We start from the raw sequence: 24,293 nt of genomic DNA on the forward strand, positions 1-24,293 counted from the left end.
AGGTAGTCCAGCAATTTTTATATTGTCCCTGTTAAATCTGTTCCCCAGATCAGTGTTTTTTAATGTTATGTTTCAGATTCTCTTCTATTTTTGTAATTTTATTATTTCTTTATGTCTTATAACATCATTTTTTTCTGGCTGTCCATTTCTACTTTTCAAGGAATTATTTATTACCTTCAGATTTTAGATCTTTTTTTCCAATTGGTTTCTTTTCATAATTTTCTTGGATTGCTTTTATTTTTCCCTATTTATACTCAATCTCTCCAATTTGATTTTTGAACTTCTTTTAAAGTACTTTCAAGAACTCTATTTTTGATGCTAGTGACCATATGGATTTACACTTTCGAGTAAGGAAATTTTTTTAATTTGTTAAATTTTAATTAGTTTATTTTTAATTTTGCAACATTCACTTCCTCTAACTTTTGAGTTTCAAATTTTTCTCCCTCTCCCCTCCTCCCCAAGACATTATGCAGTCTGATATAGGCTCTAGATATACATTCATATTTTCACTTTCATTTCTTTAGTCATGTTTCAAAGAAGAATTAGAAACAATGGAATTAACTATGAGAAAGAAGAAAAAACAAACAAAAAAAGATAAAGCAAATAGTATGCTTCAATCTGCATTCAGACTATGTAATTCTTTCTCTGGATGTGGATAGAATTCTCTATCATGAGTCTTTTGGAGTTTTTTAAGAATCTTGAATTGCTGAAAAGAGTTAAGTTGTTATGTTAATATAACAGGAAGATCATCCCCACCCATTAATAGGCCTAATACATGGAGACTGTGGTCACATGGAGCCTGTGGTCACATGGAACTTGGGTCACATGAAGCTCAGACTGGGAGGAGCTTGTCCAAGTAGGAGAGAGAGAGAGGGAGATCATGAGTATAGAGTGAGAGCAAGCAGAGCAGAGACAGAAGCAAGCTGTGAGTGGAAGACATTGACCGAAGGAGCAGAGAGAAAGAAGCAAACTGTGAGTGGGAACCACTGACCCACAGAGCAGAGAGAGCAGTAAGTTGTGAGTAGGTGAAGGGAGGAATTTGTCTAGGGTAAATTTTTGAGGGAAGGCTTGAAAGAAAGAAGGTTTAAGATGTCACAGCTCCCTGGATTAGTGATAAGTACCCTGTTAAACCTTACCTCCTGGTATTCTAATGATGTCCCAAATAACTATTATTACTTTGCCTTTGAGAAAAAGAATTTATTATATCTTGTTAATTTATCCTGAAAATACGCATGCATATTCTTAGTGGCTGCCATCGTATCTCATTGGAGTGACCCAGGTCTATCAAACTTAGTCATCTCCCAATGTGGCTGTAGAAGTAGTTTTCTTTTTCCCCTTACTATCATCCTCTGAATATGAACCCACATCTTCTTTAACCTTAGTAGCTGTCTACGCTCAGGTTCTTTTTCCTTTGCTTACTTATTTTAATTTTTTTAGCCACTTATAATTATTATCAGGTTTTAATTCCAAGTTGTGGGTAATATTGTCCTAGGCCTAACGTCTTCCTTATTGTTATTTTCTGAAATCTGTCAAGGCACTTAATCTCAGGGACTCTTCTCTTTCCCTAAGCCACAGTTAGGTCTCCCAGTCATACCATCCTAAAAATACTCTTGCTCCCCGCAGTGCCCACTTGCTGCATGTGTCCTCACCCCTTTCCACTCACAGCCACTATTACGATCAGGTATAATCAGCACTGCAAGCCTGGCCTCCACAAACAGAGAGTGGAAAGTTAGTTGTGGTCAGAGGGGATATGTCTTTCAATCTTCCCCCATTCAGTATCATGCTGTTCCTTAGACGAAAGTTGTTGAGAAAGAAGTTAGTGAGGAGAAAGGTGCTGAGTCAGTGAAGTTAAAGTTCATGTGTTTAAATTTCTTGAGAGCTAGTCTGCTTCCTGAGGTAGTTGCCTTGGGAGCAGTTACTCCTCCATGTTGATTCGGTGGAGTTGGGTTGGTGGTGTTTACATTTTATTCAGGCCAAGCCTCAGCTCCTGAAGGTCCTGTATTTTATATCAAATTATCCACTGAATTCTGGTCTTTTCTTTTTCTAGTAATCTCAGGTTTTCTTAGGAGGACAATATGATAGTATTTTATCATATTCATGTACCCTAATTCCTTCAACCACTCCCTAATTGAATGACATCACCTCAGTTTCCAATTTTTTGCTTCCTCAGAAGTACTGCTGCAAACATTTTTTAAAATATGTGTCATTTTCCTTTTTCATTGATATCGTTGAGGTAAAATACTGATAGTGGTATTGTTGGGTCAGAAGGTATGCAGAGTTTTGCAGCCCTTTGGGCATAGTTCCATATTTTTCTCCAAATGGTTGGACTAGGTCAAAGCTCCACCAATTGCTTCAGTATTGATTTTCCCACATCTTCCCCCGCATTTGTCATTTTCTCTGATGTTAGGTGTGTCTCATAGATGTGTGAGGTGGTAATCTTAATTTGCCCTTCTCTAATTATTAGTGATTTAGAGCATTATCATATGACTACTGATAGCTCAGATTTCTTCCTCTACAAGTTCGTATCCTTTAACCATTTACCAATGAAAGGTTGCCTCTCATTTTTACAAATTTGGTCATATATTTCAGAAATGAGATTGTTATCAAGATAAATTTGTTATAAAATTTCCCCTAATTTCCTTCTCTGCTTCTAATTTAGAGCATGATGTTTTCTTGGCAAAGATAATAGAGTAACTGGTCCTTGTCATGTTATAGATTAGGAACTGAGGCAAATAGTAGTTAAGCGACTTGTTCAAGGTTACACAGCTAGTAAGTATCTGAAGACAGGTCTGAACTCAGATTTTGCTGACTGCAGGACTGATGCTCTATCCACTGTGCCACCTAGCCATCCCTAAAAGACTTATAGATGCCTTAGGTCTAAATTCAGTGGGAAAACAATGTACGTATTTCTCAGCACCAATGCTAGGATTTAAACTCAAATTCTCTTATTTTAAATCTAATATTTCTGTCCCCTTCAAAGATCAAGTAAGTTTTAACCTCCTGCTTAACCCCCTTGTATTCATTTCCTTCTCATTTCTGCTCTCAGAATTTGAGTGCCTTAAAGACTCAATTCATGTGAAACATCTTTCATGTGGCTTTCCTCCTTGATATCTATCCATAATTTTATGTTAATGCTCCCTTTTCGAATGGCACAGTATTCCCTGGGTACATGTTGTTATGCCTACAGGGTAATGTAGTCTCTCTGGGGTCAAGAAATATTCCATGTTTATCGTTGTTTTCTAAGAGTTTGTCATACAGTCTGTTCATGTGACAAGTGTTTAGTTCTTGTTCATCCTTCATTTTTTTCGAGGACTAATGACATCAGTAGGTGAGTCTTGACTTGTTCAAGAATTGAAGTTAAATGAGGCAGAGTTGGGCAAAGCTGTCAACCTCACTTTCTCTTCCAGAGTCATCAAAGTACTGTAAGCAGACAAAAGTCAAAATGATAAGCTATGACTAGTCAAGTGAATTCTCTCTCCAGTCATATTCTACTTATACACCATCTATCCTTGCCTACCATGTCACCATCAATTTCCTCAGTGATGACAAGCGACCTTGCAACATATTTCAGTTGTCAGGAACATGGCTGATCAGCAAAGTCACACGATTCGTCCTAATGGTTTTGGGGTCCAAAGCAGATATAGATGCTATGATGTAGCAAAAGGTTAAGTAACACAAAATATCATAACCAGAATTACCATCTGTAATTTTCTTTACCCTCCCTGCTATAGTCAACACCAGTCAAGGATGCTAAAAGAATTGCAGTGATCATTATTCCTCTATATCCCTTCCTATAGAAAACTCACAGAATTACATTTCCACCTCTTATTTCTGCTGCTCTTTCCTTCAGTCTATTTAAGAAGTAGAATGTCTGGTTAATGAATAATCCTGAGCCTCCTGAAGGTTCTGCAGGAATGCTCTGGAGGAGAGAGATTATGTGCTAGATTATATCACAGTGCTTATGGTTATAGTGGTTATTACTCCCACAGTGATAGGTGTCTAAACAAAAACCTACCTAGACCGAGCCCTGAGCTCTAATGCACCTTGTGTCAGTAATCTTCTTTCACCCAGGAGATTTACAGGAGAGATTATGAATGAGGATATATCTTTGTGCAGGTGGCAGCATGAGGGTAATAAAACCTAAAATCTGCCTAGGAGGAAGGCTTGTAGACACTCTCCTCAGGAAAGCTTTCTATATGAAGCATTATGAAGAATTTATTCACAGAAAGCTTTTCCTAAACGTTTACTCACAACAAAGACATCTGTTCTGGTCTCAAATCTTTTAATGAGTGATGGTGATATCTACCCAAAGCATTTGAAGATTTTGCTCAGTAGAACATGATAAATCTGAATTCAAAATAAACAAGAAAGAAGTTAAGGAGGTGAATAGAACTCTGGATAAGGTAGATATGATAGATCTCCGGAGAAAATTGAATGGAGATAGAAAAATTATTGAATATATGAAATATATTTAAAAAATAAAATATTTATATTTATACAAAAAATATTTCATAAATTATTCATATCCATTGGTGATGCACTCACCCATTTTGTTGCCAGTTGGTCTCTTGATCACTTGAATTGTTCAAGCATGGTCTTTGTGCTTCACAGTGAATGTTTTTTTTTTTTTTTTAAATAACTGCTCTCCAAACAAGGTCCTACAACCTTAAGGTCCTAAAACAACAAAGTTGGAGGCCATTTTTTTGCCTCCTGATGATGATTCCCAAGGAATTTGGGTACCCTCAATGCAACCTAATTGGAGGTCCAGCATCTATAAATATTTAAGTCCCATGACACCATCAATATATTGTGGAATGCTTGAAATTCTTCCTGAATTTCTCATTTTCTCTGCATCAGTGAGTAGCTGTGCCTACTTCACATCTATAGTGCCAAAGGTCCTGTTCACCTGATAGCTGTGAGTACTGTACCTCTCCAGGCCTCTTATAATTTACTACTTGACACATTCTCTTTGATACAGTGACACCAGCCTCCTGGCTGTTCCACAAACAAGATATTCCATCTACTCAATTCCAGGCATTTTTCTTGGTGCTTTTTACTTATGAAGCTCATTTATGACCAGTTCAATTCTTTTTTTCAAAAATAAGTCTTTTTAGATATTCTATGTCCTCTTCTGCTAAATCAGGCAATTTAATTTTTTGTAAATATTCTTCCATTTCAATTAAATTGTCAAATTTATTGGCGTATAATTGGGCAAACCAAGTCCTTATAATTTCTTTAATTTCATCTTTGTTACTAGTAAATTAACAATTTTCATTTTTAATGCTAGTGATTGATTTTCTTCCTCTTTTAACTTAAATTACTCAGTGGGTTGTCTATTTTATTGCTTTTTCCAAAAAAAAAAACAATTCCTGGTTTTATTTATTAATTCAATGTTGTTTTTTATGCTCAATTTTTTAATCTCACCTAGAATTTTTAGTATTTCAAATTTAGGGTTTAGTAGGGTTTATTTGATTTGTTCTTTTTTTATTTTTTAAAATAGCATACCCAAGTCATTATTTCTCCTTTTTCCTATATTATTAATGTAGCCATTTAGAGATATAAATTTTCCTATGATCACTGTGTTTGTTGTATCCCATTGGTTTTGATATGTTGCGTTATCATTGTCATTTTCTTCCATAAAATTATCAATCATTTTTATGATTTGTTCTTTAACCCAATCATTCTTTAAGATTAAGTTGTTTGATCTGCAATTAGTTTTTAATCTTTGCTTCTGCTGTCCCTTATTAAATACCATTTGTATTGCATTGTCAGCTGAGGAGGACACTTTTAATACTTCTGTTTTTTACTATTAAATTTTTATGTACATGTATATGGTCAATTTTTGTAAAGGTATCATGAACCTCTGAGAAAAAGCTGTATTCCTTTCTAATTCCACTGAATATTCTCCAGATATCTGTCATATCTAGCTTATCTAAAATTCTATTGAATTTCTTGAATTTTTCATATTTATTTGTGTTTAGATTTTTCTAGTTCTGAGAGTCAAAGATTAAAGTTGACCATTATTATAATACTGCTATCTATCTCTACCTTTAATTCTTTCAACTTTCCTTTTACAAATTTAGATGCTCTAGTATTTGATATATGTAGATTTGGATTTAATATTGCTTCATTAATTGTAGTGCCTTTCATTAAATTGTGATTACCTTGTTTATCTCTTTTAATTAAATCTATTTTGCCATTACTTTGTCGGATATCATAATTGCTACCTTTACTTTTTTGTGTCAACTAGGGTAAAATGAATTCTACTCGAACTTTTCATTTTAACTCAGTGTGTATCTCTCATTAAAAAAAAATAATTTATTTGTTTTCAGTTTTCAACAATGACTTCCATAAGTTTTAAATTTTCTCCACCTCCCTCCCTGAGACAGCACGTAGTCGTATATGTATTCTATACTTACATTTTTATTAGACACATTTTGACATTAGTCATGCTACATAGAAGAATCAACATGAATGGGAGAAACCAGGAGAAAAATCAAAACAAAACAAAATGTAACTCAAGAGAAAATAGTCTGTTTCATTCTGTGTTCTTATTCCATAGTTCTTTCTCGGGATGTGGATGGCATTTTGCATAGAGAGTCCTCTGGGAATGTTTTAGGTCCTTGCATTACTGTGAAGGACTAAATCTATGAGAAAGAGTCCTCACAAACTATGTCTGTTACTGTGTATACTGTTCTCCTGGTTCTGCTCAATTCACTCAGAATCAGTTCATATAAGTCCTTCCAGATTTTTCTGATGTCGTAACAGTTCAAAATTTCATATAGTACAATAATATTCCACTACATTCATACACCACAGCTTGTTTAGTCATTTCCCAATTGATAGGCATTACCTCATTTTTCCTGTTCTTGGCTATGACAAAAATAGCTGGTACAAATATTTTAGTACATGTGGGACATTTTCCCATTTTTATGATCTCTTTGGGATACAGTCCTAGAAGCAATATTGCTGGGTCAAAGGGTATGCACATTTTAGAAGAATTTTGGACATAGTTACAAATTGCTCTCCAGAATGGGTGGATCAGGTCGCAGCTCCATTGACAATGAATGACTGTTCTAACTCTCCCACATCTTCTCCAACATTTATCATCTTCCTGATTTGTCATGTTAGCCAGTCTGATAGGTGTGATGTGGTATATCAAAGTGTTTTGATTACCATCTCTCTAATCAATAGTGATTTAGAGCACATCTTTGACCATTTCTCAATTCTGGAATCACTTGTTTTCTTGCAAATTTTACTCAGCTCTTCATATATTTTAGAAATGAAGCCTTTATCAGACTCTAAATTGTAAATATTCTTTCCCAGTTTTCTGCTCCCCTCTTAATTTTGGTTGCATTGTGTTTGTTTATGAAAAAACTTTTCAATGTAATGTAATCAAAATTGTCCATTTGGCACATCATAACGTTCTCTATATCTTGTTTGGTAGTAAATTTCTTCATTCTTCATAAATCTGACAAATACATCATCCCTTGCTCCCCTAATTTGTTTATAATATCAGTCTTTATACCTAGATCGTGTACCCATTTGGACTTTATTCTGGTGTATGATGTCAGGCATTGGTCTATGCCCAGTTTCTGCCACACAATTATCCAGTTTACCCAGGTGTTTTTCTCAACTAGTGACTTCTCATCCCAGAAGCTTGGGTCCTTGGGTTTATCAAGCAGTAGACTGTTATATTCATTGGCTACTGTTTCTTGAGTACCTAATCTATTCCACTGATCTACCCCTCTATTTCTTGGCAAGTAAAAAATGGTTTTGATGATTACTGGTCTACAATACATATTGAATTCTGTTATGGTTAGGCCATATTCCTTAGAATTTCTTTTCATTAATTCCCTGAAATTCTGGACCTGTTGTTCCTCCAGATGAATTTTGATATTTTTCTAGCTCTATGAAATAATTTTCTGGTAGTTTGATTGATATGGCACTGAATAAGTAAATTAATTTAGGTAAAATTTTCATTTTTATTATATTAGCTCAGCCTACCCAAGAGCAATAGATGTTTTTCCACTTACTTAAATCTGACTGTATTTTTGCAAAAAGTATTTTGCAATTGTGTTAATATAGTTTCTAGGTTTGCTTTGGTTGATAGACCCCCCAAATATTTCATAATGTCTATCATAACTTTGAAGGGAATATCTCTTTCTATCTCTTGCTTTTAGACTTTGTTAGTAATGTATAGAAATGCAGATGAATTATGTGGGTTTATTTTGTAACCTGCAATTTTGCCAAAGTTGTTTGTTATTTCAAGTAGCTTTTTACTTGATTCTCCACAGTTTTCTAAGTATATCATTATATCATCTGCAAAGAGAGATAACTTAGTTTCTTTTTTGACTATTCTAATTCCTTCATTTTCTTTTTCTTCTCTTGTTACTCAACCCAAGATTTGCGGAGCCCTATAGAATAATAGTGGTGATAATGGACAACTTTTTTCACCCCTGATCTTATTGGAAATTCATCAAGCTTGCCCCATCACATATAATGCTTGCTGATGGTTTTAGTTACATACTACTTATTGTTTTCAGGAAGACTCCATTGATTCTTATGCTCTCCAGTGTTTTCAATAGGAATGTGTTGTATTTTGTCAAATTATCTGCATCTAATGAGATAATCATATGATTTCTATTTGGTTTTGTTGATATGATCAATAATACTGATAGTTTTCCTGATATTGAACCAGCTCTGCATTCCTGGTATAAATTCTACCTGATCACAATGTAGCATTCTTACGATAATTTGTTGTAATTTTTTTGCTAATATCTTATTTAAATTTTTTGTATCTACATTCCTTGGGGAAATTGGTTTATAATTTTCCTAGTCTGTTTTGGCTCCTCCTGCTTTAGGTATCAGAATAATACTTGCATAATAATAATAATATAAATAAATAGTATAATAATATAATAATGATAAATATAATAATATTTGTATAATAAAAACAATTTGATAAGACTCCTTCTTCAGCAATTTTCCCAAATAGTCTATATAGTATTGAAATTAACTGTTCTTTAAATGTTTGATAGAATTCACTAGTAAATCCATCTAGCCCTGGAGATTTTTTCCTAGGGAGTTCATTGTTGACTTGTTCAATGTGTTTTTCTGAGATGGGTTTATTTAAAGATTTTACTTCCTCCTCTGTTAATCTGGGCAATTTATATATATATATATATATTTAATATTCATCCACTTAACTTAGATTGTTAAATGTATGAGTATGCAGTTGGACAAAATAATTTCTAATTGTTGTTTGATTTCCTTCTTGTTGTGAGTTTTTGATATTGGTAATTTGATTTTCGTCTTCCTTAAGTTAATCACATTGACCAAGAGTTAATCAATTTTATTGCTTTTTTTCGTAAAACCAACTCTTAGTTTTATTTATTCATTCAACAGTTTTCTTTATTTCAATTTCATTAATCTCTCCTTTGATTTTCAGCATTTCTAATTTGGTATTTACTTGGGGATTTTCAATTTGTACTTTTTCTAGCTTTTTCAGCTGCGTGCCCTAGTCATTGATCTTCTCTTTCTTTATTTTATTCATGTAGGCATTCAAAGACATAAAACTTCCCCTAAAAACTGCTTTTGAAGTATTCCATAACATTTGGTAGGTGATCTCATTATTGTCATTCTCTTGAATGAAGCTGTTGATTGTTTCTATAATTTTTTGTTTAACCCACTCATTCTTTAGGATTAGCTTATTTAGTTTCAAATTCATTTTTGGTTTATATTTCCATGACTTTTGATTACATATACTTTTTATTTCGTTATGTTCTGAAAAGGATGCATTCACTATATCTGCCTTTCTGCACTGCATTGTGAGGCTTTTATACCCTACTACATGGTCAGTTTTTTATATGTGCCATATACCATGGAGAAAAAGATATATTCCCTTCTATCTCCATTCAATTTTCTCCAGAGGTCTATCATATCTACCTTATCCAGAGATCTATTCACCTCCTTAACTTCTTTCTGGTTTATTTTGTGGTTAGAGGCGGGGAGTTTGAGGTTCCCCACTAGTATAGTTTTTCTGTCCATTTCTTCTTGTAATTCCATTAACTTCTCCTCTAAGAATTTGGATGCTATACTGCTTCATTCATTTATATTTAGTAATGACATTACTTCATTGTCTATGATGCCTCTCAACAGAATATAGTTTCCTTCCTTATCTGTTTGATTGGATTTATTTCTGCTTTTGCATTGTCTGTGATTTGGATTGCTACACTTGGCTTGTTTTACATCAGCTGAGTAATATATTCTGTTCCAACCTTTTACCTTTACTCTGTGTGTATCCCCATGTATCAGACATGTTTCTTGTAAACAACATATCGTTGGATTATAGTTTTTAATCACTTCTGCTATCTGATTCTGTTTAATGGGAGTGGTAATTCCATTAACATTCACAATTATGATTACTATCTGTATCTTTCTCTCCACTGAATTTCCCCCATTGATGTTTTTATTTCTCTCTTCTTCCTTATCTTTAACAATAGTTTTAATTTTTGGCCCCTGCTTCCCTCAGTCTTTCCTCCCTTCTATCATCCCTCTCCCTTTTATTGCCCTTTTAACTCATGACTTTTTTCCTCCTTTTAAAACCCCCTAACTTTTCTTTCCCCTTTTTCCTCCTACTGCTTACGGGGCAAGTTAGATTTCTATACTTAATTGAGTATGTTGGTCCATCTCTAAACCAAATCAGATGAGAAAAAATCTCAAACAGTGCTTGCCTCCCTCCCCTCTTTTCCTCCACTGTAATGTTTTTGTGACTCTTTCTTTGATGAAATTTACCATTTTCTACCTCCTCCTTTTCTCTTCTCGTATTACCATTCCTTTGCACCCTTTAATCACCTTTTTCTCATTGTCCAATCCCTCAATCTGTGTATATCATTTTAAATGTTATAAAAAATATGTAATTCTCAAGTTTATTAACAATTATCCCCAGTATGGGGATATGAACATTTTGCCCAAAGTGAATAGAAATATTTTCCCACTGTTTACCTTTGCATACCTCTTTGAGTCTTGTATTTGGAGATCAAATTTTCTATTGAGCTTTGTCCTTTTCATCAGGAAGGTGTGGAAATCCCTGATATCACTGAATGACCATCACCTTGCCTGATATATTGTGTTCAGTTTTGGTGAGTAATTGACCCTTTTTTGTAGTCCAAGCTCATTTACTTTACAGAATATCATATTCCATTCCCTCCAATCCTTGAATGTAAAAGCTGCAAGGTGCTGTGTGATCCTGACTGAAGTTCTTTGATATTTGAATTGTTTCTTTCTGGCTACTTGTAGTATTTTCTCTTTAACTTGACAGTTCTGGATTTTGGCAATGATATTCCTTGGCGTTTTCAGTTAAAGACCGCTTTCAGGAGGTGATTGGTGGATTCTTTCAATGACTATTTAGCCCCGCGGATCTGGGCCCTCAGGGCAGTTCTCCTTGATGATTTCTTGGAAGATATTTTCCAAGCTCTGTTTTTTCATCATGACTTTCTAGTACACCAGTAATTCTTAGATTTTCTCTCCTGGATCTGTTTTCCAGGTCAGTTGTTTTTCCAATGAGGTATTTTACATTTTCTTCTAGTTTTTCATTCTTCATATTTCATTTTACTGATTCTTGATGTCTCATAGGGTCATCAATTTTTACTTGCCCCATTCTATTTTTTAATAAATTGTTTTCCTCAGTTAATTTCTGTACCTCCTTTTCCATTTCTCTGATTGTTCATTTTAAGGACCTATTCTCTTCAGTGAATTCTTTTTTTCATTTTATCAATTTTATTTGTAAAATCATTGGCCAATTTTTCTTCTGCCTATCAAATCTGGTTTTTAAAATCCTTCTTGAGCTCTTCCAAAAATACTCTTTGGGCTTGAGACCAGTTTTTATTCTCTTTTAAGGTTTTACACATAAGAACAGTGTCAATGCTGTCCTCTTCTGTATTTGTATTTTAATGTTCTTTGTCTCCTTAGTAAGATTCTATCATCTTTGCTTTTGTTTTTTGCTTCTGGTTCATGGCAATACCCTTTTTCCTGACTTTTAAAGTGAATCTCTTCTTCTGAAACACAGAGATGTCTGCCCAATTCCCCTGGCTGTGCTAAGGCATGCCTGGGGTCCTGGCTTAGGCTCTTGGGGGTTTTACCCCCCTGTAGCTCAGGGTCTCCTCCTGGTTCACTGAGTTGAGTCTGTCTGGGGCACCTCCAGACCTGCACTGGTCCCCTTCAGCCACAGTAAGAGGTACTCTTCTTGATGATCTTCCTAGCCTCCTGAACTGAAAGATTGTTCACCCCTTTGGCTGATCCCACTGTTCCAGGATTTTTCCTGGGGCAGTATTCTCTGCATTTTTCAAGATCAACAAGGGGAGGATGAGATCAGTTATAGTTTACTCTGTCATCTTGGCTCCTGGAAGTTCAAGTAGGTGACTTTCAAACATTGAATCTGTGGACTGATAGTCTTAGGAGTGGCTACTGCTGTTACCAGGAGTCATGTGCTTCTCTCTCCCTCAGTTACACTGGATTGGGCTGATATGTTTGAGAATCTGCTCTGCTACTCTTGCTTCTGTCCACCCTGGCAGTTCCTGCTCAGCTCTGCTATGTCAGAGTCTGGATTGGTACAGCCTGTGTACTCTGCTCCATCAGCCCCGTGTAGCAGATCCTTTTTGACAGACAGCCTTCTGGGCTGTCCTGGGCTAGATATCTGCCATACTCTGTGTCCTAGAGGACTCTGCTATTCTAAAATTTGTTCAGATTCTCTTTTTAGAGGTATCTGAAGGAATTTGTGGTAGGACTCAGATGAGACTGTGTTTGCCCTCCACCAGCTTAGCTCTATCCCCTTTTATTTCTCATTCTTAAACGTGTTTCTTGTAAACAACATGTTGGGTTCTGATTTTTTAATCCATTCTGCTGTCAGGTTGTGTTTTATGAATGCGTTCATGTTATTCCCATTCAAAGTTGTAAATACTATTCGTGAATTTCCCTCCATCACTATTGTCCTCAGCCTCTTTCTTTACACTATTCCTGTTGCCTTAGCTTCTTTTCTAACCCTCCTATTCTTTATTCTACCCATCTCTCCAGGAGTCCTCCCCCACGACTCTCCTAAACCTTGATATACTCATCCTTCAGAAAGTCCCTTCCCCAACCTCATCCCCAGTTCTCTTACCTCTTTACAAGTCCATAAGATTTCTACACCCCTCCAGATGTACGTGATGTTTCCTCTTCAACCCAGATCTGATGGGAGTAAGGTTCCAACAATTACTCGCCCTCCACCCCGACCTGTTCCCTCTGTATCAGTTCTTTATTTTATGCTCCATTTTTGTGAGAAAATTGTTCTTTTCCTTTTCCTACCCAATATTTTTTTTTAAAGAACAGCCATATCATATACAAATCTGCCCCAAATTTTATTTCAAATTACCCTCATAATTCTGAGTCTTAGGAATACTGATAACATGTAGAAAAGAACATATACATAAAAGTATATATATATATATATATGTATATGTATATGTATGCTCGTGTATATATATTTATATATGTGTGGGTGAGAATACGTGTACGTGCATATTTTGAATTTAATGACGCAATACATAGTTTGACCTAACTGAGTCCCTTATAATTAGTCTTTAAAGTGCTCCTTGTATTTCTGGTGGATTTTTTATGTCAGATTTTCCATTGAATTCTGGTCCTTTTGTCACAAATAAAGAAAAAATTTTCAGTTCATCAAATGTTCTTTTATTCATTCAGGAATATAACCAATTTTTCTGTATAAGTTATTCATGGTCACAACCCTAGATCATTTGCTCTTTGAAATATAAAGTTCCAAGACGTACAGTGTTTTAATGTGGAAGCTAGAAGATCTTCTGAAAACCTGGCTATATCTTCATAGTATTTAAATTGCTTTTTTCTTGTTGCTTGCAGTATTTCCTCCTTAACTTGGGAGTTGTGAAACTTAACTATTACATTTCTGTAAGTTTTATTCAGGAAATCTTTTTCAGATTGTGACAATAGATTTTTTTTTTCTGTTTCTGCTTTTTCTTGTTGTTCCAGAAAGTCAGAGCACTTTTCCTTACTAATTTCTTATACTTTGTCAAGATTTTTTTTATCATAGCTTTCAGGTAATCCAGCAATTCTTATGTTGTCTCTCTTAAATCTGTTTCCCAGATCAGCTTTTTTTATGATATGTTTCAGATTCTCTTCTATTTTTGTAGTTTTATTATTTCTTCATGTCTTATAATATCATTTGTTTCAGATTGCCCATTTCTAGTTTTCAAAGAGTTATTTACTACCTTAAGATTTTGGCTCTCTACTGCCAATTGGTTTACTTTCCTTTCTTAATTTTCTTGGATTGCTTTAATATTTTCCTATTTTTGCTCAATCTCTCTAATTTGATTTTTGAGTTCCTTTTAAAGTGCTTTCAGGAATTCTTCTTTGGAGGATCTAGTTACCATATGACATTAAACTTTGTAGTAGGAATATTTTTAAATTAATTTTTTAAATTTTAATTTATTTAATTTTAAGTTTACAACTTTCAGTTTCACTGGCTTTTGAGTTCCAAATTTTCTCCCTGTCCCCTCCTCCCCAAGACAGCATGCAATATGATATAGGCTACACATATACATTCATATTGTACATATTTTCACTTTCACTTCATTAGTCGTGTTGCAAGGAAGAATCAGAACCGATGGAATGAACTATGAGAAAGAAAAAACAGAAGAACAAAAAAAAAAGAAAGGGCAAATAGTATACTTTAATCTGCATTCAGACTTTGTAACTCTTTCTCTGGCTGTGGATAGAATTCTCTATCACGAGTTTGTTGGAGTTTTCTAAGAACCTTGAATTGCTGAGAAGAGTTGAGTTGTAATGTTAATAGAATAGGAAGATCATTCCCCTCTCCCCCATTAATAGACCTAATGCATGGAGACTGTGGTCACATGGAGCCTGTGGTCACATGGAACCTAGGTCACATGGAGCTCAGACTGGGAGGAGCTTGTCCAAGGAGGAGACAGAGAGAGATCATGAGCAAAGAGTGAGAGCAGGCAGAGCAGAGACAGAAGCAAGCTGTGAATGGGAGACATTGACCCAAGGAAGCCAGAGAAAAAAGTAAGCTGTGAGTGGGAGCCATTGACCCACAGAGCAAAAAGAGCAGTAAGTTGTGAGTGACTGGACAGAGGAACCTGTCTAGGAGAAATTTTTGTGGGGAGGCCTGACAAAAAGAAGGTTTAAGATGTCACAGCTCCCTGGATTAGTGATAAGTACCCTGTTAAATCTTACCTCCTGATATTCTAATGTTGTCCCAAACAAATATTTTTATTTTGTCTTTGGGGAAGAGAGTTTATTATCTTTTCCTAATTTGCCTTGAAAATGCACATGCATATTCTTAGTGGCTGCCGTGGATATCTCATTAGAGTTACACAACTCTATCAAAGTTAGTCATCTCACAATGTGGCTGTAGGGGTAGTGTTTTGTTTTTTCTTATCTTACTATCATCCTCAGAATATGAACCCAGATCTTCCTTAGCCTTAGCAGTTATCTATACTTAGGCTATTTTTCCTCTGTTTACATGTTTTCATTTTTTTACCCACATTAATATCAGATTTTAATCCCAAATTGTGGGTAATATTGCCCTAGGCCTAAGGTCTTCCTTACTCATATTTTCTGAATTCTATCAAGGCACTCAATCTCAGGGACTCCTCTCCTCCCCTAAGCCATAGTTAGGGCCCCCAGTCATACTATCCTTAAAATATTCTTGCTCCCTGCAGGGCCCACTCACTGGGTATGTCCTCACACTTCTCCACTCACAGTCACTCTTGTGATCAGGTATAATCAGCACTGCAAGGCTGGACTCCACAAACAGAGAGTGGGAAGTTAGTTGTGGTCAGAGGGGGTATGTCTTTCAGTCTTCCCCCATTCAGCATCTTGCTGTTCATTAGATGAAAGTTGTTGAGGTAGAAGTTAGTGAAAAGAAAGATCCTGAGACTGTGAAGTGAAAGTTCATATGGTTAAATTTCTTGAGGCCTAGTTTACTTCCTGAGGTAGTTGCCTTGGGAAGAGTTGCTCCTCTTTGTTGATTCAGTGGAGTTGGCCTGGAGGAGTTCACACTCCACTCAGATGAAACCTCAACCCTTGAAGGTGCTGTATTTTATATCAAATTATCTATTGAAATCTGGTCTTTTCTTTTCCTAGCAATCTCATCTTAGGAGGAAAATACAATAGTATTTCATCATATTCATATGCTATAATTCGTTCACCCACTCCCTAAGTGATTGCCATCACCTCAGTTTCGAATTTTTTGGTGCCACAAAAAGTACTGCTACAAATATCTTTGTACGTATGGGTCATTTTCCTTTTTCTTTGATATTTCTGAGGTAAACACTTATAGTGCTATTGCTTTGTCAAAAGGTATACAGAGTTTTGTATCCCTTTGGGCAGAGTTCCATAATTTTCTCCAGAATGGTTGGACTAATTCATATCTCCACTAATTGCTTTAGTGTGTTGATTTTCTCCATCTTCTCCAGCATTTGTCATTTTCATTTTCTCTCATGTTAGGTGTGTCTCATAGATGTGAGATGGTAACCTTAATTTACACTTCTCTAATTATTAGTGATTTAGAGCATTATCATATGACTACTGATAGCTCAGATTTCTTCCTCTACCAGTTCGTATCCTTTAACCATTTACCAATGAAAGGTTGCCTCTTATTATTACAAATTTGGCTCAGTTCTCTATATATTTCAGAAATGAGATTTTTATCAAGATAAACTTGCTATAAAATTTCCCCCAGTTTCCTTCTTTTCTTTTAATTTTGGGCATGATGTTTTCTTGGCAAAGATGCTAGAGTAACTGGTCCTTGTCATGTTACAGATGGGGAACTGAGGCAAATAGGGGTTAAGTGACTGGCTCAAGGTTACACAGCCAGTAAGTATCTGAGGCTAGATTTGAATTCAGATCTTGCTGAATACAGGACCAGTGCTCTATCCACTGTGCCACTTAGCCATCCCTAAAAGATTTATAGATGTTTTAAGTCTAAATTCAATAGAAAAAGAATATACTTATTTGTCAGCACCAATGCTAGGATTTAAACTCAAATTCTCTTATTCTAAATCTAATATTTCTGTCCCCTTCAAAGATCAAGTAAGTTGTAACCTCCTACTGAGTCCCCTTGCATTCACTTCCTTCTCATCTCTGCCTCTCAGAATTTGAGTGCCTTAGAAGTTCAATACATGTGAAACATCTTTCCTCTAGATTTCCTCCCTAATATCTATCCATATTTGTATGTTAATGCTCCCTTTTCAAATGACATGGTATTCTCTCGGTACATATTGTTATCCCAGAGGGTAATGTAGTGTCTCTGAGGTCAGGAAACATTCCATGTTTATCTTTGTTTACTAAGAGTTTGTAATATAGTTTGTTCATGTGGCAAGTGTCTAGTTGTTGTTCATCCTTCATTTTTTTTTGGAGGACTAGTGCCATTAGTGGGTGAATCTTGACTTGTTCATGAATTGAATTTGAATGAGACAGAGTTGGGTAAAGCTGTCAACCTCACTTTCTCTTCCAGAGTCATCAAAGTACAGTGAGAAGACAAAAGCCAAAATGATTAGCACTGACTAGTCAAGATGAATTCTCTTTTCTATCGTAGTGTACTCATACACCATCTATCATTGTCTACCACATCACCATCAACTTCTCCAGTGATGACAAGGGACCCTGCAACATAGTTCCGGTCTCAGGAAGAGGGCTGACCAGCAAAGTCACATGACTCATCCTGATGGTTTTGGGGTCCAAAGAAGATATAGATGCTATGACGCAGCAAAAAGTAAGTAGCAAAAAATACCATAACCATAATTACAATCTGTAATTTTCTTTACTCTGCTACAGTCAATACCAGTCAAAATACTAAAGGAGTTGCAGTGATCATTATTCCTCTACATCCCTTCCTGTAGAAAACTCACAGAATTGTATTTCAACCTCTTCTTTTTGTTATTCTCTCCTTCAGTCTTCTTAAGAAGTACAATGTCTGGTTAATAAATAATCCTGAGTCTGCTGAAAGCTCTGTAGGAATGCCCTGAAGGACAGAGATTGTGTGCTAGACCGAATCACAGTGCTAACTATTATAGTAGTGGTATTTATTACTACCACAGTGACAACTGTCTAAACAAAAACTCACCTACAACAAACCCTGAGCTCTCAAGCACTCTGTGTCAGCAATCTTCTTTCCCCTGGGAGATTTGCAGTACAGTACAGATTTTGAATGAGGATATATCTTTGTGCAGGTGGCAGCATGAGTGTAACAAAAGCTAATATCTCCCTAGGGGGAAAACTTCTTCTACCCACCGTCCTCAGGGAAGTTTTCCTTATGAGAGCTTATGAAGAAATTATTCTCAGAAAGCTTGTCCCAAAGGTTTACACGCATCAAAGAAATCTGTTTTGGTCTCGAACCTATAAGAGAGTGTGGGTGCTATCTACCCAAACCATGTGAAGATTTCCCCCTATAGAACTTGATAAACCTGACTTCAAAATAAACAAGAAAGAAGTTAAGGAGGTGAATTAAACTCTGGATAAGGTAGATATGATGCATCTCTGGAGAAAATACAATGGGGATAGAAAGGAATATACCTTTTTCTCCGGGTTACATGGCACATTTACAAAAATTGACCATGTGCTTGGGCATAAAAACCTCACAATCCAGAGGAGAAAGGCAGAGATAGTCAATGAATCCTTCTCAGACCATAATGCAATAAAATTATGTGTAATAAAAGGCCACGGAAAGATGGACCAAAAATTAATTGGAAACTAAATAATCTAAGCATAAAGAAGAAGTGGGTTAAACAACAAATCGTAGAAACAATTTAGAACTTCATTCAAGAGAATGACAAAAATAAGACCACCTACAAAATCTTATGGAATACTTCAAAAGAAGTTCTTAGGGGAAGTTTATACCTTTGTATTTCTACAGAAATGAAATAAAGAAAGAGGAGATGAATGAATTGGGCAAGGAGCTGAAAAAGTTAGAAAAAGAACAAACTGAAAATCTCCAAGTAAATATCAGATTTGAAATGCTGAAAACCAAAGAACAGATTAATAAAACTGAAATTTAGAAAACTATTGAACTAATAAATAAAACTAAGAGTTGGTTTTATGAAAAAACCAGTAAAACCGATAAACATTTTGTCAATTTGATTTAAAAGAAGAAAGAAAAAAACCAAATTAAAAATATCAAAAATGAAGAGTGAACTCACCTCCAATGAGGAGGAAATTAAAAAATATATTTTGAAATTACTTTGTCCAACTGTATGCTCATAAATTCTACAATCTAAATGAGATGGATAATTATGTTAAAAAATATAAATTGCCCAGATTAACAGAAGAAGAAGTTGAATGCTTAAATAAGCCCAACTCAGAAAAAGAAATTGAAAAAGTAATCATTGAACTCCCTAGGAAAAAATGTCCAGGGAGGGAGATTTACAAGCAAACTCTATCAAATATTTAAAGAACAGTTAATTCCAATACAATATAGGTTATTTGGGGAAATTGAGGAAAGAGTCCTCCTGAATTCTTTTTATAATACAAATCTGATTTTGATACATAAGCCAAGAAGAGCCAAAACAGAATAAGAAAATTATAGACCAATTTATCTAATAAATATAAATGCAAAAATTTTCAATAAGATTTCAACAAAAATAATGCAGCAACTTACGACAAGAATGATACATTATGATCAGGTAGGATTTAAATCAGAAATGCAGGGCTGGTTCAATATGTGGGAAACAATTAGCGTTACTGACCGTAGCAACTACAGAATTAACAGAAACCACATGATTTTCTCAATAGATGCAGAAAAAGCTTTTGAAAAAATACAACCAGGGGGAGGAGCCAAGATGGTGACGTAGAAAGATTTACATATGCTAGCTCCTAACCCACAGCCCATAAAATACCTGTAAAGAAGAACTCCCAACAAATTCTGGAGCAACAGAAGCCACAGAACAATGGAGTGGAGGAGATTTCTGTTCCAGAGAGAGCTGAAAAACTGACAAGAAATGTCCATCATGCACTGGACCTGGAGCAGATCCCAGCCCTGCCTTGGCCGCCCAGCACCAAGGGGAGCTGAACCAAGCAGGTTTGAGGGACAGAATCTCCAGCAGCCCCGTAGGTTTCTTCACCCACAGGCGCCAAAGGTCAGTGAGAGGGTATTTTCAGCTCGCCGAGAGAGGAGCAGGGTGTCCACATAACTCAGGCACCCTTGGGAGGCAGCAGCTGAGGCAGCAGCAGACAGGGGATCCCAAAGCAGGTAGGAGCCTGGATCCATTGTTGAAGGTCTCAGAATAAACCCCCTGAGGGAACTGAGCCCCTTGTGATGGCCCTGCCCCAACCTAAGCACCTGAACTGAATCTCACACTGAATAGCAGCCCCATGCCCACCCAAAGCCCTGAGGCTGGGAAGCAGCATTTGAATCACAACCCGCAAGTGCTGGCTGGGCAGATCCGGAGGCCAGGTGGCTGTGGAGAAGAACCTCAGAAGTCAAGTAACTGGCTGGGAAAATGCCCAGAAAAGGGAAAAAAAGAAGACCATAGAAGGTTACCTTCATGGTGAACAGATATCTCCTCCCATCTTTTCACATGAGGAAGAACAATACTTACCATCAGGCAAATACATAGAAGTCAAGGCTTCTCTATCCCAAACACACAAAATAAATATTCAGTGGGCTCAGGCCATGGAAGAGCTCAAAAAGGATTTTGAAAATCAAATAAGAGAGGTGAAGGAAAAACTGGGAAGAGTAATGAGAGAGATGCAAGAAAAACATAAAAAGCAGGTCAACACCTTGCTAAAGGAGACCCAAAAAAACGCTGAAGAAAATAATACCTTGAAAAATAGGCTAACTCAATTGGCAAAAGAGGTTCAAAAAGCCAACGAGGAGAAGAATGCTTCAAAAAGCAGAATTAGCCAAACAGAAAAGGAGATTCGAAAGCTCAGTGAAGAAAATAGTTATTTCAAAATTAGAATGGAACAGATGGAGGCTAATGACTTTATGAGAAACCAAGAAATCACAAAACAAAACCAAAAAAATGAAAAAATGGAAGAAAATGTGAAATATCTCATTGGAAAAATAACTAACCTGGAAAATAGATCCAGGAGAGACAATTTAAAAATTAGGGACTACCTGAAAGCCCTGATCAAAAAAAGAGCCTAGACATCATCTTTCATGAAATTATCAAGGAAAACTGCCCTGAGATTCCAGAACCAGAGGGCAAAATAAGTATTCAAGGAATCCACCAATCACCACCTGAAAGAGATCCAAAAAGAGAAACTCCTAGGAACAAAGGCCAAATTCCAGAGTTCCTTGGTCAAGGAGAAAATACTGCAAGCAGCTAGAAAGAAACAATTCAAATATTGTGGAAATACAATCAGGATAACACAAGATCTAGCAGCTTCTACATGAAGGGATAGAAGGGCATGGAATAGGATATTCCAGAAGTCAAAGGAACTAGGACTAAAACCAAGAATCACCTACCCAGCAAAACTGAGTATAATACTTCAGAGGAAGAAATGGTCCTTCAATGAAGTAGAGGACTTTTAAGCATTCTTGATGAAAAGACCAGAGCTGAAAAGAAAATTTGACTTTCAAACACAAGAATGAAGAGAACCATGAAAAGTTAAACGGCAAAGAGAAGTCATAAGGGACTTACTAAAGTTTAACTGTTTACATTCTTACATGGAAAGACAATATTTGTAACTTTGAAACTTTTTTCACTATCTGGGTAGTTTGTGGGATTACAGAGAGAGAGAGAGAGAGAGAGAGAGAGAGAGAGAGAGAGAGAGAGAGAGAGAGCACAGAGTGAATTGAATAGAATGGCATCATATCTTTAAAAAATGAAACTAAGCAGTGAGAGAGAAATATACTGGGAGGAGAAAGGGAGAAATGGAATGAGGCAAATTATCTCTCACAAAAGAGGCAAGCAAAAGACTTTTTAGTGGAGGGACAAAGAGGGGAAATGAGACAAAAACATGAAGTTTACTCTCATCACATTCGACTAAAGGAAAGAATAACATGCACACTCATTTTGGTATGAAAGCTATCTTACAATACAGGAAAGTGGGGGAGAAGACGATAAGCAGGGTGGGGGAGATGATGGAAGGGAGGGCAGTGGAAGAAGGGAGAAATTTGAAGTCAGCATTCTTGGGGAGGGGCAGGATCAAAAGAGACAATAGAAGCAATGGGGGGCAGGATAGGATGGAGGGAAATATAATTAGTCTTACACAACACGACTATCATGGAAGTCATTTGCAAAACTACCCAGATATGGCCTATATTGAATTGCTTGCCTTCCCAAAGGGAATGGGTGTGGAGAAAGGGATGAAGAGAAGTTGGAACTCAAAGTTTTAGGAACAACTCTCGAGTACTATTCTTGCTACTAGGAAATAAGAAATATAGGTAATGGGGTATAGAAAGTTGTCTGGCCCTACAGGACAAAAGAGAAGATGGGGACAAGGGAAGGGAGGGATGATGGAAGAGAGGGCATATTGGTGTTTTGGAGTTGGGGAGGGGACAAATGCGGAGAAAATTTGGAACCCAAAATTTTGTGAAAATGGATGTTAAAAGTTAAATAAATCAAAAAAAAAAAAAGGAAAAATACAACCTATTGAAAACACTGGAGAGCATAGGAATAAATGAAACTTTCCTTAAAATAATAAGCAGTATCTACCTAAAACCTTCAGCAAGGATTACATGCAATGGAGATAATCTAGATGCATTTCCAATAAGATTGGGGTGGAAAAAAGCATGTCCATTGTCACCACTATTATTCAATATGATTCTAGAAATGTTAGCTGTAGCAGTAAGAGAAGAAAAAGAAATTGAAGGAATTAGAACAGGCTAAGAAGAAACTATATCACTCTTTGCAGATGATATGATGATATACTTAGAGAATTACAGAGATCCAGGTATAAAACTACCTGAAATCATAAACAACTTTGGCAAAGTTGCAGGTTACAAAATAAACCCACACGAATCTTCTACATTTCTATATATTAGCAACAAAGTCCAACAGCAAGAGATAGAAAGAGAAATCCCATTTCAAGCTGGGGTAGACACTGTGAAATATTTGGAAATCTACCTTCCAAAACAAATCCAGGGACTCCATGAACACAGTTACAAAATACTTTTCCCACAAATAAAGTCACATATAAGCAAGTGAAAAAACATTGGTTGCTCTTGGGTAGGCCAAGTTAATATAATAAAAATGACAATTCTACCTAATTAATTTAATTATTCAGTGCCATACCAATCAAACTATCAGATAATGATTTTCTAGGACTAGACAAAAATAATATAAAAATTCATCTGGAAGAACAAGAGGTCCGATAGAAAGCATTATGAAATACAAAATGGATAATTTTGATTACATTAAACTGAGAAGCTTTTGCACAACCAAACCCAATGCAACCAAAATCCGGAGGGATGTAGTAAATTGGGAAAGAATTTTTACAGCTAAGCTCGGGGATAAAGGCCTCATATCTAGAATATATAGAGAACTGACTCAAATCTATAATCATACAAGTCATTCCCCAATTGATAAATGGTCAAAGGATATGAACAGGCAATTTTCAGAAAAAGAAATTAAAGATATCTATAATCATACGAAAAAATGCTCTAAATCACTATTGATTAGAGAGATGCAAATCAATACAACTCTGAGGTACCACATCACACCTATAAGATTGGCGAACATGACAGAACAAGAAAATGATAAATGCTGGAGAGGATGTGGGAGAGTTGGAACACTAATTCATTTTTGGTGGAGCTGCGAGCACATCCAACCATTCTGGGGAGCAATATGGAACTATGCCCAAAGGGCTAAAAAAATGTGCATACCCTTTGACCCAGCAATATCGCTACTAGGACTGTGTCCCCAAGAGATCAAAAAAATGGGAAAGAGTCCCACATGTACAAAAATATTTATAGCAGCACTCTTTGTAGTTGCCAAAAACTGGAAGTCAAGGGGATGTCCATCAATTGGGGAATGGCTGAATAAATTATGGTATATGAATGTAACGGAGTACTATTGTGCCATAAGAAATGATGAACAAGAAGACTTCAGAGAGGCCTGGAAGGACTTACATGACCTGATACTGAGTGAAAGGAGCAGAACCAAGAGAACTTTGTGCACAGCAACGACCACAGTGTGCGAGAGTTTTTTCTGGTAGACTTGAAATTTTGTAATAACGCAAGAACTTCTTAAAAAAAAATCCCAATGGTGGTTCTCTAAGGCAAAATGCCTTCCACACTCAGAGAAAGAAATATG

General features: G+C 36.0%; 1 protein-coding gene, 1 long non-coding RNA gene and 1 pseudogene across 3 annotated transcripts in view; all 3 read left to right on the forward strand.

The window, feature by feature from the left end:
- Positions 1-24,293, forward strand: part of LOC140517968 (immunoglobulin alpha-2 heavy chain-like) — a gene marked incomplete at its 5' end in the record, with an annotated part of 937,512 nt that overhangs the window by 280,564 nt on the left and 632,655 nt on the right. The gene's annotated exons all lie outside the window — the stretch shown is intronic.
- Positions 1-24,293, forward strand: part of LOC140529441 (Ig mu chain C region-like) — a 177,169-nt pseudogene that overhangs the window by 67,496 nt on the left and 85,380 nt on the right. The gene's annotated exons all lie outside the window — the stretch shown is intronic.
- Positions 866-22,128, forward strand: LOC140517973 (uncharacterized). Its single transcript, XR_011971800.1, has 3 exons — positions 866-1,010; positions 17,633-17,809; positions 17,990-22,128. It is a non-coding gene; the product is annotated as an uncharacterized lncRNA (long non-coding RNA).

This window comes from Notamacropus eugenii, chromosome 1 (genome assembly GCF_028372415.1).
Source record: "Notamacropus eugenii isolate mMacEug1 chromosome 1, mMacEug1.pri_v2, whole genome shotgun sequence".
In the NCBI taxonomy this organism is placed as follows: domain Eukaryota; kingdom Metazoa; phylum Chordata; class Mammalia; order Diprotodontia; family Macropodidae; genus Notamacropus; species Notamacropus eugenii.